Source organism: Loxodonta africana, chromosome 11 (genome assembly GCF_030014295.1).
Source record: "Loxodonta africana isolate mLoxAfr1 chromosome 11, mLoxAfr1.hap2, whole genome shotgun sequence".
Taxonomy (NCBI): domain Eukaryota; kingdom Metazoa; phylum Chordata; class Mammalia; order Proboscidea; family Elephantidae; genus Loxodonta; species Loxodonta africana.
The window spans coordinates 44,396,417-44,420,323 of record NC_087352.1 but is presented as its reverse complement, the minus strand read 5'-3'; the positions used below and the strand labels follow the sequence as shown (position 1 = coordinate 44,420,323).

The following is a 23,907-nucleotide window of genomic DNA, read 5'->3' as shown; positions in this document are numbered from 1 at the left end:
CCCAGCCTTGCTGTCAGTGGGCTAGGAAGAGAAGCTATTGGTGCACATCTAAAGGGTGCTATGTAAGACCAGTCTAGCCCAGTGGTCAGAATGTCCACTTTGCAGTGGGCTCCCCACTCAGTGGCTTTACCACTTCACCAGTCAGACAAGGTCTCAGTTTCCTCATCCATAAAATGGGGACAATAATCCCTCCTTCCTCCTATGACTTTGAGGAGCAAATGGCTGAATACATATGAAGCTCTTAGAACACTGCCAGACACACAGTAAACACATGCAAAAACCAAACCAGACCCACTGCCATCGAGTGGATTCTGACTAATAGCAGCCCTATAGAACAGAGAAGAACTGCCCCCACAGTTTCCAAGGCTGTTAATATTTTTTCAGTTAGCAGCTAAGTGCTTTAACCACTGTGCCACCAGGGCTCCTTATACATACACAAGTATTTATTAAATAAGTATACTTGGTTGGTCAAGGAAGGTATCTCCTAAGAGTGACATTTAAGTTGAGATCAAAAAGCTAAGTAGGAATTAGACAAGGAAGAAGGAAGCAAGAGGAAGGAGAATGGGCCACAGAAGGAAAAGCAAAGGCCTGGAGGTAGGGAAAGGTCCCAGTTCCCTGGACGGAAGCTAAGTCTGGTTGGGGGTGGCCAGTGAAGGTGAGCATGGTCCAGTCACGAAAGCTTCCCCATGGGCAAGGGGGAGCCCATGGAGAACTTATAGGCAGTGAATTCCATGGTTGGACAGACTTTTCTAGAATGATTTCTCTGGCAACAGTCTGGGAGACAGGTTGGGGACAGGCAAAGAGGCCAGCTGGCGACGGCTGCAGCAACTCAAGGAAGAAATGATAAAGTTAAGAACTAAAACAGTGGCAATGCGGAAGTGTACGTGGGGGGTTCAGGAGACATCAAGGAGGCAGAATCAACTGAGCCTGTTGACCAGCATGGGGTACGGGGTGGGAGAGAAGAGGAAACAAGGGTGCTTCCCAGGTTTCTGAGTTGGCCAATTTGGAGGACTGTGACACAACTCATTGAAAAAAGGAGTTCAGAAAAAGCAACCAGTTGGGAGACAGGGTAAGAGGATGGGCTAAGTCCCGGATTCACTGAAGTTAAACTCTCTCATAGGTAATCTGTAGGTGTCTGAACTTTTGATGAAGGGCCGGGGCTGGAAACAGATTTGGGAGGTATCGGACAAGTAGTTAAGAGTCAAAAGGCCAGGATTGCGGTTAGGGTTGCTGCTGCTGCTGTTGTTGCCATATTAGGTGCTGTCAAATTGATTTTGATTCATAGCAACTCTATGTGACAGAGTAAAACTGCCCTGTAGGGGTTTCTAGGTTAAAGTGGAAGAAAAAAGTAGCTGCCATCAAATAGCAATGTGTTTGCTGGTTCAAGCAGGGGGCTTTTGAGAAAGCATATTACCTATGATGCAGATAAGATCTCTGCTCCCTTCCTCCTTTCCTCTTTTCCTTCTCCCTTCTCTTTCACTCTCTCCTTTCCTTCTTAAAAATATAATAAAAGTACTTACAAGAGGTTTCCTTAAATGCTTCAGGTGAGGCAACCCATGTCTGCTCCCAGGTAATCAGTGGCGATGACTTTATTTTTCCAACAGTCTGCCCTCCTGTTCCTTTTCCCTTCACACATAGCACAGACCACTAGAGAGATGTCACAGTTGTGTAGAAGCACCCCAACACCAGAAAGAGACTTCATTTTTCCAAAAGGGAGTCATTTACAACCTGTCAATTAAAAAGATGTGCTTGCCCCAACATGAGTCTTTGGGTGGTGTGCATGGTTAACACACATGGCTGCTAACCAAAAGGCTGGTGGTTCAAGTCCACCCAGAAGTGCCTCAGAAGAAAGGTCTGGCCATCTACTTTAAAAAAACTGAAAGCCCTATGAAGCAGCTCTACTCTGACATGCATGGGGTCACCATGAGTTAGAAGTGACCTGACAGCAAATAAACTGGTTTTGCCCCCACTAGTGCACTTGTCTAGGTATTTTTTATAAAAGACATTCTACAGTTTTCTCTTCTGCTGAGGGTCTTCAACAAAACCAACCTCTACTTGAGGATCAGCTACCAAATGACTTTACTAAGAGATCTTAGAACCAATTTCTAAAAGGTCATATATACTTCTACTAGAAAAATCCTGTTAAAGCAAGATTTCTAAAGCAATTCAGCTGGGTGAGGTCTGGGGCAAGGATTCAAGAGGGCCAGCTTTGTCACTCACTCACTCACCCACTCACTCACTCACTCATTCACTCACCCACCCACTCACTCATTCACTCACTCACCCACTCACTCTCACCCACTCACTCACTCACCCACCCACCCACCCACCCACCTACCCACTCAAACAACCCTAAACTTCTCTCAGCTTCAGTCTCCTCACCTCTAAAATTGGGAATAGACATTGGACCATCTCCAATAGCTCTAAAATTTTGGTGAGTCTAGATTTGAGGGAGGCTTAGTTTCATGACAGTGCAGAATATTCCAACAATTCAAAACTATCATTAAACACTGAAAGCAACTTCCTTCTGGAGATTGGTTGGATTCCTGATCGGGCAGTAGAAATATTATCACTTTATTGTTCACAGCATTTGTTGCAATGGGAAGTATATTTATCCCAAAGGGAAACTCCTGCTATTATGATCCAGCAGGTGTTCAGTTTTCAAATTTTATACTTGCCGAAGAAGCCATCTCTTTTCATGGCCTGAAGAAACCATAGGTGGGGACTCGCAGGGGAGAAAAAATGGCACCCAAGCCATGGGATTATTATTCAGTTTTTAACTGTGTAAATTATACGTTTATATTCGTAAAGGTCAATGACATAGAGGAAGACCCTCAACGAGATGAACTGACACAGTGGCTGCAACAATGGGCTCAAGAATAACGATTTTGAGGATGGCGCACAACCAGGTAGCGTTTCCTTCTCTTGTACACAGAGTCACTATGAGTTGGAACTGACTCGGTGGGACCAAACAGCAATAACAACATATTTGTAAAATATAAGGTAGGTCTACAAGAAATGAGATGCAATGGTGGTTCAACTGTAGAACTTCACTTTGCATGTGGGAGATCTGGGTTTAACTCCTAGCCCATCTGTCTGTGGAGGCTTGCGTGTTGCTATGATGTTAAACAGGTTTCCAGATTAAGACAGATGAGGAAGAAAAGCCTGGTGATCTACTTCCAAAAGTCAGCCAGTGGAAACTTTATGAATCGCATGGTCCAATCCTGTTGTGCATGGGGTTGCCATGAGTCAGGGGCCAACTCAACAGCAGCTAACAACGACTGCCACCAAGAAATGGAGAATGTGTTTTTTCCCCATCTGTAGAGATCGGTGTGATTTTCATGAGGGTGAGTAAGCAATATGGACAAGGAGAAACAGCACAAATAACAGTCATTGCCTTCTACCTGGGATGGGGCCACAGGATCATCTAGTTATCACAGCAGAACAATAGTCATTAGAAATAGCCACAAGGGATTTCCATCCAGTGCATAACACACAGAATATCCTGGAGAAGGTGATGATTTTTATCTAAATGAGCAAATTTTCATGTCTGCCAAAATGTGCTTTCTCTAGAATCTGTGTACTTTTACTAAAAAGCAACATATGCCAGAGTTCAACTGAGCTAAAATACTATATCTTTAGAAATCATGTAATGTACCCCTACAAATCAAAGCCTGATTAGATTTCTTTGAAATGAGCTATTTTGAAAAATAATTTTAGTTGAAATCTGATTTCAACAACATGTTTTTGGTAATCACATAAAGAACGATACTGGGCATCTTCCAACATATTTTACCCATATTTATCATTAATAAATACAGCACTATAGAAATCAGCTCTAAAATTTACTAGAAACAAAACATAACTTCCGGTGTGTTGAGGGGCTGGAAGGGAAAATGTAAAAAATCGATATCTATCTTTAAAATTTATACATATAAAAAAAAATACACACACAAACACACACATACATGTGTATGTGCGTGTGTGTGAGAATTTTTTACTTTAAATTGTTCAGTATACTCAAAAGTTTAAATTTTTGAGTGTAAAAGAGGGTAAGTTAACCTATAAACTGAGATAACTATTCCACCTATTATTTTCACAAAAAAACTCTGACATCTACTCACACTGCTGGCAGGGCTGTAAATTGGTAACTTCTGTGAAGTGCGGTTTGACAGAAACAATCAAAATTACAAACGTACTCGCTATTGGTTACATAAATTCCATTTCTAGGATTTTTTTCTATGGATATACATATACAAAATAATGTATATACAAAGATGCCCATGGCACCATTGTTGGTCCCAGCCAAGGACTGCGAACTGCCTAAGTGCTATCAGTTAAAAAAAAAAAAAAAAGTGCCTATCAGTAAGGACTAGTTAAATAAATTATAAGGCTTTAATATAATGAAGCCATAATGAAGAGGAAGCTCTTTGCTTACTGATATGGACTGAATTCCAAAATGTATTTAAGTAAAAAGAGCATGTGTAGACCAGTGTGTATAGTTTGCCATCCTTTATATTAAAAAGGGGGAAATAAGTATATACGTACATATACATGTATATGTATACATACAGATACGTATATGCATAAAAAATGCATACATAAGCATAAATATACACCCCCAAAAAACACCTAAATCCATTGCCATCGAGTCCATTCCAACTCGCAGCAACCCGATGGGAGAGAGAAGACTGCCCCGTAGGGTTTCCTAGGCTGTAAATCTTTTTACGGAAGCGGAAGAAAGCCACGTCTTTCTTCTGAGGAGACACTGGTGGTTTTGAACCACCGACCCTTTAGTTAGCAGCTGAGTGTTTAACCACTGCTCCACCAGAGGTCCTTGGAAAGGCAATTAAAAGGATATAAAAAATCATTAACCCCTTTTTTACCCCAATGAGTGGTGGATTCAAACTGCCAACCTTTTGGTTAGCAGCTGATCTCTTAACCCCTGTGCCACCAGGGCTCCTAAACATACATATACACACACCCTGCTACAAGAATTTGAGGAAATGAAACCATGTGACTGGGGACAGCAGCAGGGGAAGACTCATCCCTGCATACTTTTTTGGACCTTTTGAATTCTGAACCAAATAGAGATGTTACCTATCCAAAATAAATTAACAAACACACATAATAATAAATTGCTCACTGGTTAAACACTATATAAGGAGCCCTTGTGGCACAGTAGTTAAGCACTTGACTGCTAATGGAAAGGTCAGTGGTTGGAAACCACCAACAGCTCCTCCAGAGAAAAGATCTAGCGATCTGCTCGCATAAAGACTGCACCTTTGGAAACCGTAGGCGGCGGTCCTACTCTGTCCTATAGGGGCGCTAAGAGTAGCAATCAACCCGGCCGCATACACCACCACCAACAAACGCTAAATACATAATCGTGTGTATTGCTACTTAATAAGGACTTTTAAGAATCATATTTTTTAACATTCAAACATTTAAGGCAAGCAAGGTTAAAAAAAAATCCATGAGTAAAGTGACAGAGAATAAAAATAAGATACTCTTCCTCTTCCCCATTCTCCTGGAAGTCTTATAAAACAATAGATTAAATGTAACCGTTTGGAGGAAAACCAATTCCCAAAAAAAACCCAGCGCTGTCGAGTCAATTCTTACTCATAGCGACCTTATAGGACACAGTAGAACTGCCCCATAGAGTTTCCAAGATTGTAAATCTTTTTATCGAAGCAGACTGCCACATCTTTCTTCCGAGGCGCAGCTGGTGGTTTTGAACCACCAACCTTTTAGTTAGCAGCCGAGTGCTTAACCACTGCACCACCAGAGCTCCTTGGAAAACCAATTAAAGGGACATAAATCATCATTAACCCCTTCCCCTCGATGAATTACAAAGGGACACATGTTCTAATTAACACAGAGTAACACTGTGTACCAAGCAGTTTGCAATGGAAATGAACAGATGGCAAACAAGCACATGAGGTGTTGGGGAACAAGAAAGAAAACTTGAGCTGACTCTGGAAACTTGAAGCAACTGAAAGAAATTGTACCTGAAGGAAAACTTCTCTAAAAGTATGAATGTACTCACCTATGGAACTTTCCCTGGGTTTGAGGTGCGTCAGGCTTTGCGGCTTTATGAGTTCAATTAACAAAAGGCAAACCCTGTGCCAAATCCCATCCCATTTTCTACATAAGCAAACACACCCACGTACCAACCAACCAACCAACCACCTTTTTACAACAGAAAGATTTCCTATCCTCAGGCAGTGAATGCCTCAGTTATTTCAAACCAATCCAGCATTTCAATTCAACAAAAGGTTTTGGACTTCATCTTGGAGTTTGATGTAACAAGATCTGACCTGGAGGTTTCTGCTTTAACAACCATCCCTCTTCTTTCCTTTGAAACAGAGATTTATTGCAGGAGAGACAGAGCGGGAGACTCCAGGGTTGATGAAACCCTCCTATACTTCACAGAGCAGGTACCAAGGCATCTGTGCTTCTGACTCCTCCTGCCTCAAAGGAGAGATGAGAGAGTTAGAAGTCAAGGCTAAGGCATCGCTGCCTCATGTTTTCAAGTCCACCCCATCTTTACACTTTTCTCTGTGGAAACAACGATGCCACAGAGAGTGGCAGCTGTACTGGCGGAGCCCTGACTCCACATGTGGTAAGCTTCAGCACAGCTGACAGATGCTATTTCTCCCTGTCCCCATTGACCCAGGCTAGGAAGACAGTCCGTTTCAGACAGGATGCCCTCCCAAGAGTCATGATGCAACCCTGAAAAAAAAAAATGTGTTCAAAATCCAACACCAGGATCTGGTTTCTGGCAATTCAGGACAGAGACAGTGGCTGAGACACTGGTAGGTACAGAACGAATGCGGAATAATTTATGGGCATTTAATAGCAGTATTCACTTAGTATTCTCCTGTCTTTCATTGTTTTGAAGCCCTAGTGGTGCAGTGGTTAAGGGCCACTAACCAAAAGGCTGGCAGTTCGAATCCACCAGCCGCTCCTTGGAAACCCTATGCGGCAGTTCTACTCTGTCCTATAAGGTCACTCTGAGTCGGAATTGACTCGACAGCAACGTTTTTTTTTTTTTTTTTAAGTTGTTCTACCGACATATCGTTCTTTAAAATGTACTTTCTGTACTGAATAAAAGTTGACTAAAAAAAACATAAAATTTTGGATAAACACCATTCACAGTTCTTGCTCTCCGTGAAAAAAAGCAGAAAAGTTCTTTATTTTGATTTTTGAACACCAAATAAATACTCAAAGAAAAAAGGCAGACAGTGGGCCAATCAGATTGTCTACAGCTCTATCAACATTTAAGGCAGAGAATTAAAAGTACGAATTATTTGCACAGGCCAGAATTTTGGACTTAAAACTCATACTTTAATTAGTGTGTTTGGAAAGGAATGTATACATATATCTACATATCTATATCAAGGAGTCCTGGTAGCGCAATTGTTAAGCATTTGGCTGCTGACCAAAAGGCTGGTGGTGCAAACCCACACACTGGCTCTGCAGGAGAAAAGACCTGGCTATCTGCTTCCAGTTAAAGATTTAAAAAAAAAAAACTGTCAAGTCGATTCCAAACTCATAGGACAGGGTAGAACTGCCCCCATGTTTCTAAGGTTGTAATCTTTATGGGAAGCAGACTGCCACATCTTTCTCTCCAGTGGCTGGTGGGTTCAAACTGCCAATCTTCCAGTTAGCAGCTGAGCACTTAACCACTGGGCCACCAGGGCAATTCCCGTAAAGATTACAGCCTAGGAAACTCTATGGGGTAGCTCTACCTTGACACACTGGGTCACAACGTGAGTCAGAATCGACTCAACGGCACCTAACAATAACAACATCTCTATCTCTATCTAAGTATCTATCCGCTGAACACATACACACGCAGCAAGTTTATGTATGTATTTTATACAAAGCAGGCAGCTTCCACTAAACTATTATTTGAGGTACTGGGATTCAAACTCAATTCCGTTCTCTATCTGACACAGCAGACATCTGGTTTGGGGATATTTTTAAATCTAAAAACGAATTATCCTATCTCACTGCCTATAAATTCAATTTCCATTTCTGGTGCTGCTTCTGTTGTACATCTCTTGGGTGTCCCTCTGTATTATGGCTTGTTTACAACCTTGTCTAAAATCACAGGAATGACAGGGATCAAATGAAAAAAAGAAGCCTCTCCACTTCTTAGGAGGCTTGGGTAATGCAGCGACATCTCCATAATGCTATAAAAAAGAAAATCAAGTCCATTTTCTAGGAGAGGAGAGTTCTTTCTAAGAGGCCAATTTTTCAGAGAAAATCGAGAGAGTATAAAGTGGCTGCATGAAGAGCAAGGCTAACATCAGAGTCACAGTGCTTTTCTAGGTTAAATTTTCCAGCAAAACCAATCAACCAGAGCACATGGAAAATGCATCATGCAAACTGTTTCAAGACCGGAGCCTGGGCTCTGCGTTGTGTCAGCCTACGTCCAAGGCCGAACTGGAAGGAGTCGCAGAGCGGAGGTCTGCAGTGTGAAGCAAACACTTCCCTTCCAATCCCACAGACTCCCTCAACAGAGAGTCCTTCACAAACATGTCAAGGAAAGCAAATTAACAACTACAATTTATGCTTACCAGCTGGGGTGGTGAAGGTCAAAAACAAACCAGACAATGATAAAGAATTCAAACAGCCTATGCTGTTTATCCTTCAGGTCCTTCCTACACTCTGAGTGTCAGCTACATTTGCCTATCCAAAGAACTTCAGAAAGTTCTTCATCAAAGACGGACCCTTACGTGGTTAGCGCAGCCACCAATTAGCTGCGCAACCTCTGGCAGTCTCCTTAGCTATTTAGACCTTATTTTTCTTACCTATGAAATGAGAGAGTTGAACAAGGTGATGCTGAGGTTCCTTCCAGCTCTAACTGTCCACGGTTTATGATCAAAGGCTGTGGCTACACCCCCTAACTCTGACCCTCCAAAGCCTTGCTCCTGACTCATCCTTTCTCTGTCTACACAGTGTTTTCTTCACCTAGCAGGCAATGGTCGCAAATGAAGACGTGAGGTCTTTTTCATATCCTTCCTGATCAAGACGGTTTCTGTTTCTTGGTTTTATAAGCATCCTGGAAGAGTGAGGAGGGGATGAAAGAACGAACTAAGATTGTTGAGATGATATTGCTCAAAAAGGAAGGAAAACATATCTCTGAGAATAAAAGCCACTTTTGGAAACCATCAGAACTTGTATTTTTTTCCAGGAAGGAACCTTAGAAGCCATTTTCACACTCTACATCCTTAGTCCCCATTCTTTAGTCTCTGACACTTCTTACTTATCTCCCATCAAATACTCATTTTTTTCTATCTTCTGTCTTAGCCAAAGTTGGATCACAACTTGCATTAGTTTCCTAGAGCTGCCACAACAAAATACCACAAACTGGGTGGTTTAAAACAACAGAGGCTTCTCTCACACTTCTCAAGGCTAGAAGTCTGAAACCAATGGGCCAAGCTCCCGCTGAAGGCTCTAGGGAGAATCCTTCCTTGTCTCTTCCTAGCTTCTTGGTGGCTGTGGGCAGTCCTTGGCATTCCTTGGCTTGTAGAAGCCTCACTCCAATCTCTGGCTGTGTCATCACATGGTCTTCTCCCCATGCGTCTGTCTTCACATTTCCCTTTTCTTATAAGAAAACCAGCCATTAGACTGGCGCCCACCCTAATCTAGTATGACCTCATCTTAACTTGATTACATCTGCAGAGACTCTCTTTCCCAATCAGGCCACACTCACAGATTACGGGTGAACATGAATTTTTATGTTGGAGGGGGCATTATTCAACCCAGTATGCTTCTAAAACCAAACCCACTGCCATCGAGTCGATTCCAGCTCATAGTGGCGCTACGGGACAGAGTAGAACTGCCCTACAGGGTTCCCAAGACTGGAAATTTTTATGGAAGCAGACTGTCACATCTTTCTCCAGAGGAACGGCTGGTGGGTTTGAACCCCTAACCTTTTGGATAGCAGCCAAGTGCTTTAACTACTTCACCACCAGGGCTCCTACTAAAATCAGTAAAACCAAACTCACTGCCATCAAGTTGATTCCAACTCATGGCAACCCTATAGACAGAGTAGAACTGCCCCATAGAGTTTCCAAGGCTGTAATCTTTACGGAAGCCAAAAGCCACATCTTTCTCCCTCGGAGTAGCTGGTGAGTTCGAACTGCTGACCCTTCTGTTAGCAGCCAAGCACTTAACCACTGCACCACAAGGGATCCCCCAATAATACTACTACATGCCTATAATTTCATACACTGATTTCAGAGACTTTCTGGTAAACTCTGATTACACCCATCTACCATAGGGGTTTGGAAACCCTGGTGACATAGTGGTTAAGAGTTATGGCTGCTAACCAAAAGGTATGCGGTTTGAATCTACCAGGCTCTCTCTGGAAACCCTATGGGGCAGTTCTACTCTGTCCTACAGGGTGGCTATGAATCGGAATCAACTCAATGGGAACAGGTTTAGTTTGGTTTTTGGTTTAATAGGGGTTCACCTTTTTAAAAGATACTCTAAATAAAATTTTTCCCACACTGGATATTGGCAACAGTCAATATTTGAACTCTTCTCACTCTTGTATTTGAAGCAAAGGTAACCAATGGCCAATAAATTTTCTTCAATCTGCTACTTCTGAGCTAAGACACTGTGGACAGCCTGTAGTGATTTCTGCCACTATTCTCACTGCCCCCCAAATAAAACTTTCAGTTACTTGGTTAAATTCAGGAATTTGTTAACCTAACTGGGAAATATAAATAAAAGCATAATTTTTAAAGCCGAAAATCCTAAATCCAGCTATGCTCATGCTGTGAAGGGTATTTTTCTGCTATTATTACATTCAAGGGCCCAAGCATTCATTCATCGACACATCTAAGAACAGAATCGATTCTGCCTTCTTAACTTTGTGTGTGGTCCTTGAAAAAGTATTTTTTAAGCCACTATGGTACTCACGGAGACCCTGGTGGCGTAGTGGTTAAGAGCTACAGCTGCTAACCAAAAGGTTGGCAGTTTGAATCCACCGGCTGCTCCCCAGAAACTCTATGGGGCAGTTCTACTCTGTCCTACAGGTCACTATGAGTCAGAATTGACTTGATGGCAACTGTTTTTTTTTTTTTTTTCAAACAGTACTCACGGAGTCTCTGGGTGATGCAAATGGTTAAGGTGCTTGGTTGTTAACCAAAAGTTTGGAAGTTGGAGTCCATCCGTAAGTGTCTCAGAAGAAAGGCCTGGCAATCTACTTCCAAAAACAAATCAGCCATTGAAACCTTATGGAGCACAGTTCTACTGTAACACACATGGACTCACATGAGTCGGAGTCAACTCGACAGCAACTGGTTTACTGGATAGTATACACATTCACTATTGTGCTCCAATAGCCTTTTATACAGAACAATCTGGAAGTAATTTTTGATGGCCACGGTTTGGGTGACCTAAAGACCATTGCACTTCTGAGACCGTGTTGAATAAGGTTAGGTTTCATTTTTTTTTTTTAAGAGCAATAACAGAGCCTTTCACTTCTGCCACACCTTCGCCTGGGCATGGCAATTTACAAACATCACTACTTTGTCTGTCTTAGTTATCTAGGGCTGCTATAACAGAAATACCACAAGTCAGTGGCTTTAACAAACAGAGATTTATTCTCTCACAGTTTAGGAGGCTAGAAGTACGAATTCAGGGCACTAGCTGAATTCTCTGTCAGCCCTGGGGGAAGGTCTTTGTCATCAATCTTCCCCTGGGTCTAGGAGTTTCTCAGCAAGGACTCCTGGGTCCAAAGGACTTGCACCACTCCTGGCTCTTCTTTCTTGGTGGTAAAACGTTCATCTCCTCTCTGCTTGCTTCTCTCTTTTATATTTCAAAAGAGATTGACTCAAGATAAAACCTAATCCTGTAAACTGTGTCCTGCCTCATTAACAGACAGCTCACTCCCAAATAAAATCATAACCATAGGCATAGAGGCTAGGATTTACAATACCCAGTGCCGTCGAGTAGATTCTAACTCATAGCGACCCTATAGGACAGAGTAGAACTGCCCCATTGAGTTTCCAAGGAGCGCCTGGCGGATTCGAACTGCCGACCCGTTGGTCAGCAGCTGTAGCTCTTAACCACTACGCCACCAGGGTTTCCAGGATTTACAATGCATAGGGTAATTACATCAGATCACAAAATGGCGGACAACCACGCAATACTGGGAATCACGGCCTAGTCAAGATGACACATATTTGGGGGGATACAGTTCAATCCATGACACTGTCGTTTTCATCCATGGCTCTGAACAGATCGGTGGCTTCAAAGAGGAAGAGAACTTGGACCTGCCATCTTCATTCTGTGCTAACTACGATATAGCCCTGACCCTTTTTTAAAACACATCTGAGAGCCCCTGAGTTTCATGACTAAATGAATTTCATTGTTGTAGAAAAATAAAAGACTTGCTTAAGTAGTTTCATATGTAAACAGCCTGGCTCAGAGAAGCATGCACTCCAGATTATGGGTAGTTTTCTTTTTCATTGTTTGCAGTTTCCAGTTTAGAGTTTATCCAATTATACATCTATTGTCTGGCAGGCCTGGCCTGGGGGATTCCAGTTACAGGAAACACTCGCAGGCCCCCAGGCCCCGTGCAAACACTGGAGCAGATGGTAGCAGGGTACGGGTGGAAGGGGTCAGGCTTGGAGGGAGAGGCCGCCTGGCCAAACACCCCAAGTGTGAGGTGTAACTACAAAAGTACTTCTCACCACTGTGCACAGATCTGTTACTTATCGCAGAAAGGGGAGTAAAAACGGATTGGGCATGTTTATGTGTGTGTGCATGGGTGGGTGGGTGATACTTCTGAAACCTGCTTGAGGTGAAAGCCAGCACCTGTACTTGTAAAGGACAACACAGATTGTACCAAGCTGCAATAGAGGGCAAGATTCCCCCGAGACACTCAAGAGACCCTGGCAGGTGATTTAGGCAGCCCTTGAGCAGGCACAGAGCCCCTGGATAGTGCAAAGGTTAACACACTCAGCTGCTAACCAAAAGGTAGGAAGTTCGAGTTCACCCAGAGGTGCCTTGGAAGAAAGGCCCGACAATCTACTTCCAAAAAACCTCAGCCATTGAAAACCCTATGGAGCACAGTTTTGCTCTGACACACACAGGGTTGCCAGGAGTCTGAATCAATTCAAGGGCAACTGGTTTGGAGCAGACAGACTTGTGGGTGGAGCCTACGTCTGACATGAGGTAGAAAGGCAGAGGTCAGCTCGGGACCTCTGCAGCTCACATCCCAGCAGCCTAGTCCTTGCTAAGGAACACAGAGACATGTCTCCACTTCATCCCGTTTCCAGGCAACAGATTCCTTGAAAACCCAAGTGATGTCCAAAATCCCTGCAAGGGTCTACCAGGCCCTAATGGTGTTTTCTGTGGGAGCAGAACCACTCTTTGGTGCATTCTGGAAATCTTGGGGGTAGTTCTGGAAGTCACACAACAATTGAGTGTCATTGGTGGCATCTGCCACCACTGTCTGTCCATCCACCACCTGTCCATCAGTTTGTCAGATTGTGGGGGCTTGCATGTTGCTATGATGCTGGAAGCTCTGCCACCAGTATTTCAATACCAGCAAGGTCACCTGTGGTGGACAGGTTTCAGCAGAGTCTCCGGACTAAGACAGATGGGTGGGAGAATGAAGGCCAGGGAATCTACTTCCAAAAACCAGCCAATGAAAGACCTAGGGATCACAACAGAATATTGTCCGATGCAGTGCTGGAAGGTGAGTCCCTTAGGTGGGAAGGCACTCAAAATACACAGTGGCTGCAACAATGGACACGAGCATACCAACAGTCATGAAGATGGCCCAGGACAAGGCAACATTTCGTTATGTTGTACGTGAGGTCACCATGAGTCACAGTTCACTCAACAGCACCTAACAACAAGCGGCATTTAGGGCAGAAATGCTGGACAACCTGAAATGCATGGGACAGTCCAGCACAAACAAGAAATGTCCATGGCCCCTCTGACTTTCCAATGTCTGCAGGACATTCCTTCAGGTGAAACTTAGCACCGTTTTACATGGAAACAGAGTGTTATCTGCACAGATTTAATAGACTCTGACTTTCAGGAATGCAGTAGGGAATGATGTGCTTTATTTTATTTAGAACTTTAAAGAAGTAGTCGCCGTTTCAGAAATACCACATCACTAAAGGCAACACTGATTATGTTCTTTGAGGCTCCAATCTAACACATCTGCAGCTGTCTGTATTTATAGGTGTCGCATTCATGGTGATTCTGTGTGTGGCTGCAGAACATTGTCATGTCTTCCAGGGTAGCCATGCCTACATGACATATTGAAATACTATTTTACTATAAATTGCTCTGTTTGCTATTTCCTTTATATAACAGTTAAGGCATTATACTGATTACTTATAATTATGTGGTTAGGTAAGATCTATTTTCTATGAATTTCACTGCAGGAAAGTAAAAGGAGAATTACTAAATATCTATTATAAAAAGTGAAGTTTGGGTCTTAGGACATTAAAATTAAAATAAGACAAAAATTAAAAACTTCTTTTTATCAAAAGATTCTACTAAGGGATTAAACAGGCAAATCACAAAGGGAGAGAAAATATCTTCAACTATATATACAAATAAATAAAATATATTCAACTATTATATGTAACTAATGAAGGATTTATATCCAGAATATATAATGAATTCCTACCAAACCATAAGAAAAAGACAGACCACATGATTGAAAAATGGGCAAGAGACTTGAACAGGCATCTCAGAAAAGAGGATAACCAATAAACATACAAAAAGGCAACTAGCAATCAGAGAAATGAACATTAGCCTGCAATGTGATATTACTACAAACACACCAGAATGCCTAAAATGAAAAAGACTGACAATTCCAAGTCTGGAAAGTATGCAAAACAACAGAAGCATAAATTTATACAACCATTTTGGAAAACTGCTTGGCTTTACCTACACAGCAACCCCACTCCTTGGCATGTACAGAAATGTGTGTACTACATACCAAGAGAAAAAAAAAAAAGGGACAGGTACAATGATGTACATGGCAACGCCACATGTGATAGCTAAAACAACAGGATGGATAGACTGGGTAAATTCTTATAATAGAATAAAACAATGAAAATGAACAAACTTTGGGTTCACTAAGGTTCACAAGTTCACTTAACTATGCGCAATAGCAACCAGACACACAAAAGTATATACTATAATTCCATTTATATAAAGTTAAAGAACAAGCAAAGACCCATTGCCGCTGAGTCAATTCTGACTCCTGGAGACCCTACAGGACAGAGGAGAACGGCCCCATAGGGTTTCCAAGGAGCACCTGGTGGATTTGAACTGCCGACCTTTTTGGTTAGCAGCTGTAGCACTTAACCAGTATGCCACCAGGGTTCCCAACAAGCAAAAGGAATCTACATTGTTCAGGGATACATACTTAGGTGGTGAAAGTATACAGAAAAACAAAGAAATGACTACCATGTTAGCAAGATTCATACCTTTGGGACAGGGGTGGGGCTGTGGGTGTCAGAGGACCATAAGAATGGCATCTAGGTGCTGGCAACACTGTTTCTTTTAAAGTGATGGATGGTGGCTACCTGAATATATTTACTTCAAAATAACCCACTGGGCTGCATACTCGTATACTTCATGTACATTTTGGTATGTTTATTATATTTCTAAATTAAAAATGATTTTTTTAATGAGGAAAAACAGATCTAAAAGGCAGAAGATGATCCATGAGATCACAGGCTTTGGGGTAAGACACATCTGGGTTTGAACCTGGCTCTGCCACTTGCTAACTGTATAATCTTGAGTAAGTTCTTTTAACTTCCAAAGCCTTGGTTTCTCCATCTATTAAATGAGGATGATAATGTCAACCTTCTCAAGGTTGTAGAATGGACTGAGATACTGTATATAAAGCACTTAGGAGATCATTTGGAATATTGTAAGGCTCAAGAAATGGAAGCAATTTATTATAAGCTATATCCACACGACCCTATAGGACAAAGTAGAACTACCTTACAGAGTTTCCAAACAGCGGCTGGTGAATTTGAATTGCCGACTTTTTGGTTAAGTAGCTGAGCTCTTAACAACTATGCCACCAGGGCCCCACTGAAAACCGAAAACAACACGTCCACCGTATGTTTGTGGTTTGCGTACTCATTTGGTTGTTGACAGTTTTTTTTTCCCCCATCCAATAATGAATTAACAATTTGTCTAAGTTGTTTCATCTTTCAACATAAATACCAACAAGAATTTCCTTTGGTAAAGAAATTTCTTACAGTAAATCTTACAGTAAAGACTTAACTAGAGTTAATCCATAAACAGTAACTAATACCATCAGAATTACTAAGTATCCTATGTGTAACTTGACTGCAGCCACAGTCTTTGTTAGCTAAACTGAGTTGAATGCTGATCAGGTAAATTAAAGATTATAGTTGATTAAAAGAGTACTAATATTACCTGACTTAATAACTTCCAGTTAGGGCTGTCATGCCAAGTTCTTGACATGAGCAATTAAGGGAGTTAAATGCAGGTCACCCTTTGATGATGTTTAAGCTGCAATTCTGACTATCCTCAAACTGCCATTCCAGTCCGTGAGTTGCAACTAGTATTTATCTCTCTCACATTCCAAAGGATCAGACCTACTCTGGAATATAATCAGGGTTGTTTCCAAGTTTTAAAAACTCAGATTTGCATGCAATACCCTACTAAAACCAAAAAAACCAAACCCGTTGCTGTCGAGTCGATTCCAACTCATAATGACCCTATACAGCCTGCCCAAACATTCAGGCTAGCCTATGGTTTAAGCAATAAAGAAAAGGGACTTCATTTCTTTCCCCCTCCTGAAGTGAGGTCAAGTTTGCAAAGCATGTCAATGGAGGGGAAATCTTATTTTCAAAGTTAGCTTTACCATACATCTAAATACCATCTCAGATGTCATTACGGATTTCACCTACCCAAAACACCAGATAGTCGGCATCTTGACCCTTCTTCCACAATCTACTAATGACTTCTGTGAAAGACACTGAATCTTTGTAATCATCCAGAGCGAGCTCACAAATGTCAAAATACAGGCCCTGGTTCACAGATAAGGTTCAATCAAGGATAGTAAAAAATATAACAACAAGAGCTGTATGTGCCTGGTCTGTGTAAGCCAAACTTACAATCCCATTTTAGCTGGACAGATTTTAGAACAGTCAGTAATTCCACCAATTCAAAAATTCTTCTGAAACTCAATTCCCAGGCATTTGGCTTTTGTTCCTGGGATTTCCAGTGCTTTAGAGAATCCAACTTTGATGGGCTCCTTTCTGAGAAATTCTCCTTTGGTTCTGAGAAGTACTTTATTGAATGCTCCATTTAACTTCATTTTGCAATTAATAAAACTTTCAAGACATATTCCCTCCGCCCTCTTTTTTTTTAAATTCTAGTTTGTTTGCTTTTTTCTCTTTTTGTTTTTTTTTTTTTTGTTGTTGTTTTGTTTTTGTCTTTCGGGTAATTAGGAGCAGAAAACTACTCTTACTAGGAACTAAAGGCAATAAATACAGCAACAAAAACACCCAATGCCAAAAAAAATGTCATTTTCAGAGTTCTGAAAACCCCATCTCTCAGAATTAAAAACATTCTACGTTACCTTTAAAGGTCTTTGGTCACTAACTATCAAAGGGGTCATTTTCTAATTTCAGTAAAATTCAGCCAATAATGATGCTTTTTGAGTTTCTACCTTCCTTGACAAAAGTACTTAACCTTTTCCAGTCTGGGAGCCAAACTCTTCCTGCCAGTTCAACTCTATCAGTTTAGTAATAAAACAAACCACCAATTGAATTGTTTATTTTCCTAGCCTAAAAAGAGTCTGCGTGGTTAACTGAGTACAAACGTACTATATCTGCTCTTCTTCTTTTAAAGTTTTTAACAATCACTTAACATAGTCTTGTAAGATGGGTATCGCAACCCAGAAACACCCCAACACAATGGACTGCGATGTATGGGGTCTCACAGTCTCCCCCGAGTCACCTGGCTGTGAGATAGAAAACTAGTTAAATCACTTTCCCAGTCACCCAATGCACCACCCCGACATTTTCTGATCAGTTATAGCCCCAAGAGGTCACAGGGCCTCTTTGATAGTGGAGAAAATGATGAGGTTTTGTTCTGAAGAAGTAAAGCCACATTCAAATGTGAGAATAAACTGTTCCCCCAGGATTCTTTATACAGTAATACCTGGGAAAGCTGGAACCTACGTAAGGTGGAAACCTATCAGAGAAGGAAAACTCAAATATTTTCCACTAAAATGAGTGACAGATGAAAGAAGTCAATCACGAAAGGACAAGCAGTATATGAGTCCACTACTATAAAAAGTCAATAAAGGGTTTCCACACAGACAGAAACACTCTTTGATGGTTACCAGGGATGGGAGGGGGAGGAAAGAAAACTACTAACTAGATTATAGACACGTTCTACCTTTGGTGAAGGGAGCGATAATACACAATATAGGGGACGTCAGCACAGCATAACAAAGGTAAAGGAAGACAAGGCAACAACAGTAAATACAAATACATAAACAATCCTGCAGCAACAGTAATAACAAATAATAATGTATGAGTGGATACATAGGTAGCTATATAAGCTGAACAGGGGTGAGAGGGCATATGGAAGCACACATATATATAGTTGTACATGCTACAAATATACCCATGTATGCAACAGTACACACAGGGAACACAGTCATGAAAACTTCTTAGCCATAACCATAAACTTCCTGGGACTCAGATACTGGGCTTGAGGGCTAGGGGCCATGGTCTCGGAGGACATCCAGGTCAGTTGGCATACCATAATCCATACAGACAATGTTCTACTTTGGTGAGTAGCGACTACGGTCTTAAAAGCTTGCAAGCCGCCCTCTAAGACACAATAATTGGTCTCTTTCTGTCCGGAGCAAAGAAGAGTGAAGAAAACCAAAGATTCAAGGAAACGCCACATGAACCACGCCCTCTACTAGCCTGACCAGAAGAACTAGATGGTGCCCGGTTACCACTACTGACCGCTCTGACCAGGACCACAATAACAGGTCATGGACAGAGCAGGAGAGAAAAGCAGAACAAAATTCAAACTCATAAATAACACCAGACTTATTGGTCTGACAGAGACTGGTGGATCCCCTGAGACTATGCCCTTAGACATCCTTCAAACTTGGAACTGAAATCACTTCTGGAGATCACATTGTTGTTGTTAAGGTGCCATTGAGTCGATTCCAACTCATATCAGCCCATGTGACAGAGGAGAACTGCCCCATAGGGTTTTCTAAACTGTAATCTTTACAGGACCAAATCGCCAGGTCTTTCTCCCAGGAGATCACATTATTGCCATACAATAGACAGTCGATAAAATGAACGATAACACCAGTAAGGAACATACACCTCAGAACAATCAATTATACGAGACCTAAAGGGCAGCATTTACCTAAAAGTAAAGTTCAGAAGGGCATAGGGGCAGGAAAGCTGGGTGAATGGACACAGGGAACCCAGGGAGGAAGGGGGGAGAGTACTGACACATTCAGGGGTTTGTAACCAATGTCGCAAAACAAGCTGTGTATAACTTGTTGAACGGGAAACTAATTTGCTCTGTAAACTTTCACCTAAGCAACAATAAATGTTCAAAAAAAAAAAGAATGAGCAATACAAAAGTGGTGAGACTGTACCCTATCAAGGCGAAAAACTTGGGAAACCTGGAAAAACAAGGCAGTGTCATCGAGTTCTGACTCTCACAGGCTTCACTGCATTTTCTAGACTTGGGTGGATGAAGAGCACTTTTAAAATAAAGTTGGCATTTGCCTTCCTCTTCCAATGGAAAATCTTACTTCAGACTCTGCAGCGATACCTTTCTGGGCAACCAGACTGCAGCCTAGATCTGCCTAATGGTGCAGGTCACCACAGAGGTGCTCATATGCTGTTGAGGGCATTGATGAAGGTGACACTGGCAGCTGTAACCTGGGAAGCATCTGCGAGCTTTAAAAAAATACTGATTCCTGGGCCCCGTCCTCCAGCTACTCTGATTAAATGGGTATGAGATGTGGGCTGAGCACCAGGGTCTTTAAAGTTTCCCTCAGGTGACTGTAATGTGCAGACAAAGCTGAGAGCCACTGCTTTAGATAAATCCTGCAGAGAGGACTGCTGACCACCACACACTGAGCACTCCGCTGGGTGCAGAGCCACCAAAGCCTGAGAAGGTGATGGCGGACAGGACTGGGCTGAGAGTGATGGTTATTTGAGACAGGGAAGAACACACAGTCTACCACGTCTCCCTCCCAGCTAAGAAGCTAAGAGTCCCCAAAGCTGGGGGCTGGGAGGAGGGTGGCCATGGCCAACATGTAGAAGGGTTCATGCCAGGATCTCTGTCTGCCCTATTTGGGAGCCCAGAAGTAGGTTCTCCCAGGATCTGCAACAAGGCAGCCTTGAACTTATTGAAAGTTCCCTGTTGGACGTGGTAAGCAAAGTGTCAGGGCACACCTTGACTTCATTATTTTGAAATTTTACATTACAAATAGTGGAGCACAGGGAATTTCTAGGGCAGTGAAATTATTGGGCATGAAAACAGGACATTCTGCATTTGTCAAAACCCATAAGAACAGACAACACAAAGAGTGACCCCTCATGTAAACTTTGGCTTTTAATTAGTAATAAACCCGTTGCCGTTGAGTCAATTCTGACTCATAGCGACCCTAAAGGGCAGAGTAGAACTGTCCCACAGGGTTTCCAAGGAGCAGCTGGTGGGTAAGAGCTCAGCTGTGAACCAAAAGGCTAGCAGGTCGAATCCACCAGCTGCTCCTTGGAAACCCTTTGGGGCAGTTCTACTCTGTCCAGAAGGGTCACTATGAGTAGGAATCGACTTGACGGCAACAGGTTTTAGTTAATAATAATGTATCAATATTCATTCATCAGTTATAACAAAGGTATCACACTAATGCAAGATGTGAATAATAGAAGAAACTGTGGGCGGGGGTGCAGAGGGGGGTATATGAAAACCCTCTGTACTTTCTGCTCAATTTCCTGTAAACCTAAAGTGTGGGTGGGGAAGGTCAGTCTTACGTGACTCTGGCCCCAGGCTGTGAGAATCTTGGAAGGTCGCAGGGGCTGGCTCCAATCAGGCTCCACTCCAGCAAGTGCAGACGCCAGGCAAAAATGGAAAGGAGAGGTGGGTGAGGAAGATTTCAGACTGGTTGCTGCCAATGGGCTTGGGAGCATTCCAAGGAGCAGAGGTCTCCCAAAGAGGCGCCTGGCTCTGCCTCTGGGGCTCCCTTCTCACCTGCAGCCACAGTGACAGAGGGAAGGTGCCTGGGACAGCATGCTCTCTCAGTGGAAAAATATAGACCATTGGGGAACTCCTCCTTGCCTGACAGTCCTTTGTACTCAGTGGCCTGCAAGCGATGAGGGTTATAGCCCCCTGCTGAAGACCATCACCCTGGAGATGGAATGGGGGGAGGAAGAATGTCCAGGCGATCTGTCCTGCTGGTTCTCTGACCTCAGGAGCTGAGCCCAGGGCGGGGGGCCCTTATGGCTCTCCTGGCATCACTCCGAGTGTGTGGAGCCTTCAGGGGCGCCCTCTCTGAGAAGACAGCTGCAAAGCGCACCCTCCCCACTCTCATGTATAAGGAACATATGCAAACCCAAGAAGGGGAACTGCTGGTGAGGTGTTGGATGGGAGAAGTGTTCTAGAAGCCTGTGTGTGCCACCAATCGAACATATGTCAGCCATGTGGTACGGCTCTTACACAAGAATAAAGTCCTCAACGTGGCCGTCACGAACAGACCCACAATGTCTCTTCTCCGAGTGGGTATAGGAGAGATGGCGACTCCAATGGTGGCTCGAGTTTACATGGTGAAGCACATGTTTACATGGGAGGGGCTCTTAATCTTGGCGTGGGCTTGGAAGGTGCTGGAAGCGCATCTCACTAAACTTTACGGGCAGGCACGTCTTTGGGTTACTGTCTTCTCTTTGCAACTTAAATGTGACAGGACACAAACTATTCGATAGTGATGGGGGTGGGAGGTGCAGTGCATCCAGCTCACTGCCTCCATCAGGGCATTCTCTGCCCACTTTCTGCAGCAGAACCTGCCGGACTGGGTCAGTGCAGCGATGCCCTCACTTCTCCTGGGTCTATCTAGGCTATGCCCTAATCCTGTGTGCACAGAAGGCCGTCTTGGGAGCTTGACCATGAGACAGTTGTTTGGAAAAGGATGGCCTGATGCATCCACCAAACCAAACACCTAACCCACTGCCATCCAGTCGATACCAACTCACAGCAACCCTATAGGACAGAGTAGAACTGCCCCACAGGGTTTCCAAGGCTATAAACTTTACAGAAGCAGACTGCCACATCTTTCTCTCACAGAGTGGCTGGTGGGTTCCAAGCACTGACCTCCTGGTTAGCAGCCAAGCACTTAACCATTGAGTCACTAGGGCACCCTGATGCATCCACACCTGCTGGGAATCTGTAAGAGTAAAATCCGCCTCACAGCAGGCATGTGACTTATTGATCTGTCTATAAAGATGGGAACACAACGAAAAAGAAACACCAGACCACTCCCTTTCCCACTCTCCAACATGCTGTGATTATCTAGGACTCAACTTCATTTTATCAAATATGAACTGAGAACCTTTTACACAGTTCAACGTGGGGGATAGAGACATACGTGAATAATTATGACACAAAGCCTACCAGGCTCTATGTAAACACAGGGGAACACAGAGGAAGGAGAGGCTAATTCTGATTGAAGGGCCAACAGAAGGGGTCAACAATGAACCTTGACTGCAGCTGGAGCAGGAGATGGGAGCAGGAAGCAAACAGGAGAGAGCATTAGTGGCAGGTGAGCTGTAAGTGGGTTGGTGCCAACCAGAAGGTCCCTGGACAGCAAGTTACAGAGTCAGGATTTGGGGCTGATTTAGGGAGAGTGATGAGCTCTAAGAGGAAAGGGCAGCAGTGGTGCAGAGTGTTGGGAAGGGGTCAACATGTCCATAGCACCTACACCCCGTCAGGCACAGTACCAGCTTGTTACATGATGTCTTCATGACAGCAGATGTTATTATCCCCATTTCAGATCTAACGTGAAATACTCTGGGTCTCTTTATTCCCTTTTCAGTAGGAAGACCCATCAAAAGATACCCTGAAAAAAAAAACAATGATAGCCTGACACTGCTCTGGAAGGTTTGAGGTCATGCAGGTCTCCGCTGCTGAGCAATGAAGGCATGGAGGAGATGACAACCACACCCCATGGCAAAACTCCCCCACACATCCTCCCCAAACGCTTCTCCATTGCCCCTACTTTGTGCTCCCTGTGGTACTTGTTCTCATCTCTTCCTCCCTTTCTCCTCCTTCTACACCCTCCCCTTTGTGTCTGTTGTTGTTGTTAGGTGTCCTCACTCTGACTCATAGCAACCCCATGGGGTTTTCTAGGCTGTACTCTATATAACTGGAATAGACTTTTATCATAATTATTCATGTATGTCTCTATCCATACATCTTCATGTATCCATACTCAAGTCATATCTGATGAAATAAAACTAACTCCCAAATAAGCACAGCAAGTTTGAGAATAGTAAAGGGAACAGGAAGGCATTTCTTCTATACCGTGCCCCCTTTTTTATGTCCAAGCTTCACAATAGCTCCAGTGGCCACCATTTCTTATTCAGAGTGACTTCCTGCTTTTCTGATCTCCCTATCACTCACCCTGATCAGCAAGACTCAGGGTCTTCCTCAGGAACCAACTTCCTTAGAAAGTACGGGAATTATTTATGCTAACAACTTTATAATCTCGCCCGGTCATATGCTAACAAGGAAACAGAAGCTCAGAGAAATTAAGCATTTCTCAAGGTCACACGTGGAACTAGCATTTGAACCAGACCTCTCTGACTCCATAGGCTCCAT

General features: G+C 43.1%; 1 protein-coding gene across 5 annotated transcripts in view; it reads right to left on the bottom strand.

Moving 5' to 3' along the window:
- Window positions 1–23,907, bottom strand: part of BCL2 (BCL2 apoptosis regulator) — a 208,406-nt gene that overhangs the window by 142,816 nt on the left and 41,683 nt on the right. The window contains exon 3 of one of the 5 annotated variants that reach the window (XR_002784789.2): window positions 6,321–6,470. The exons of 3 other annotated variants lie outside the window; for them this stretch is intronic. The gene's annotated coding sequence lies outside the window, so the exon portion shown is untranslated. One more of the 5 variants, XM_064294419.1, reaches the window with a different exon arrangement.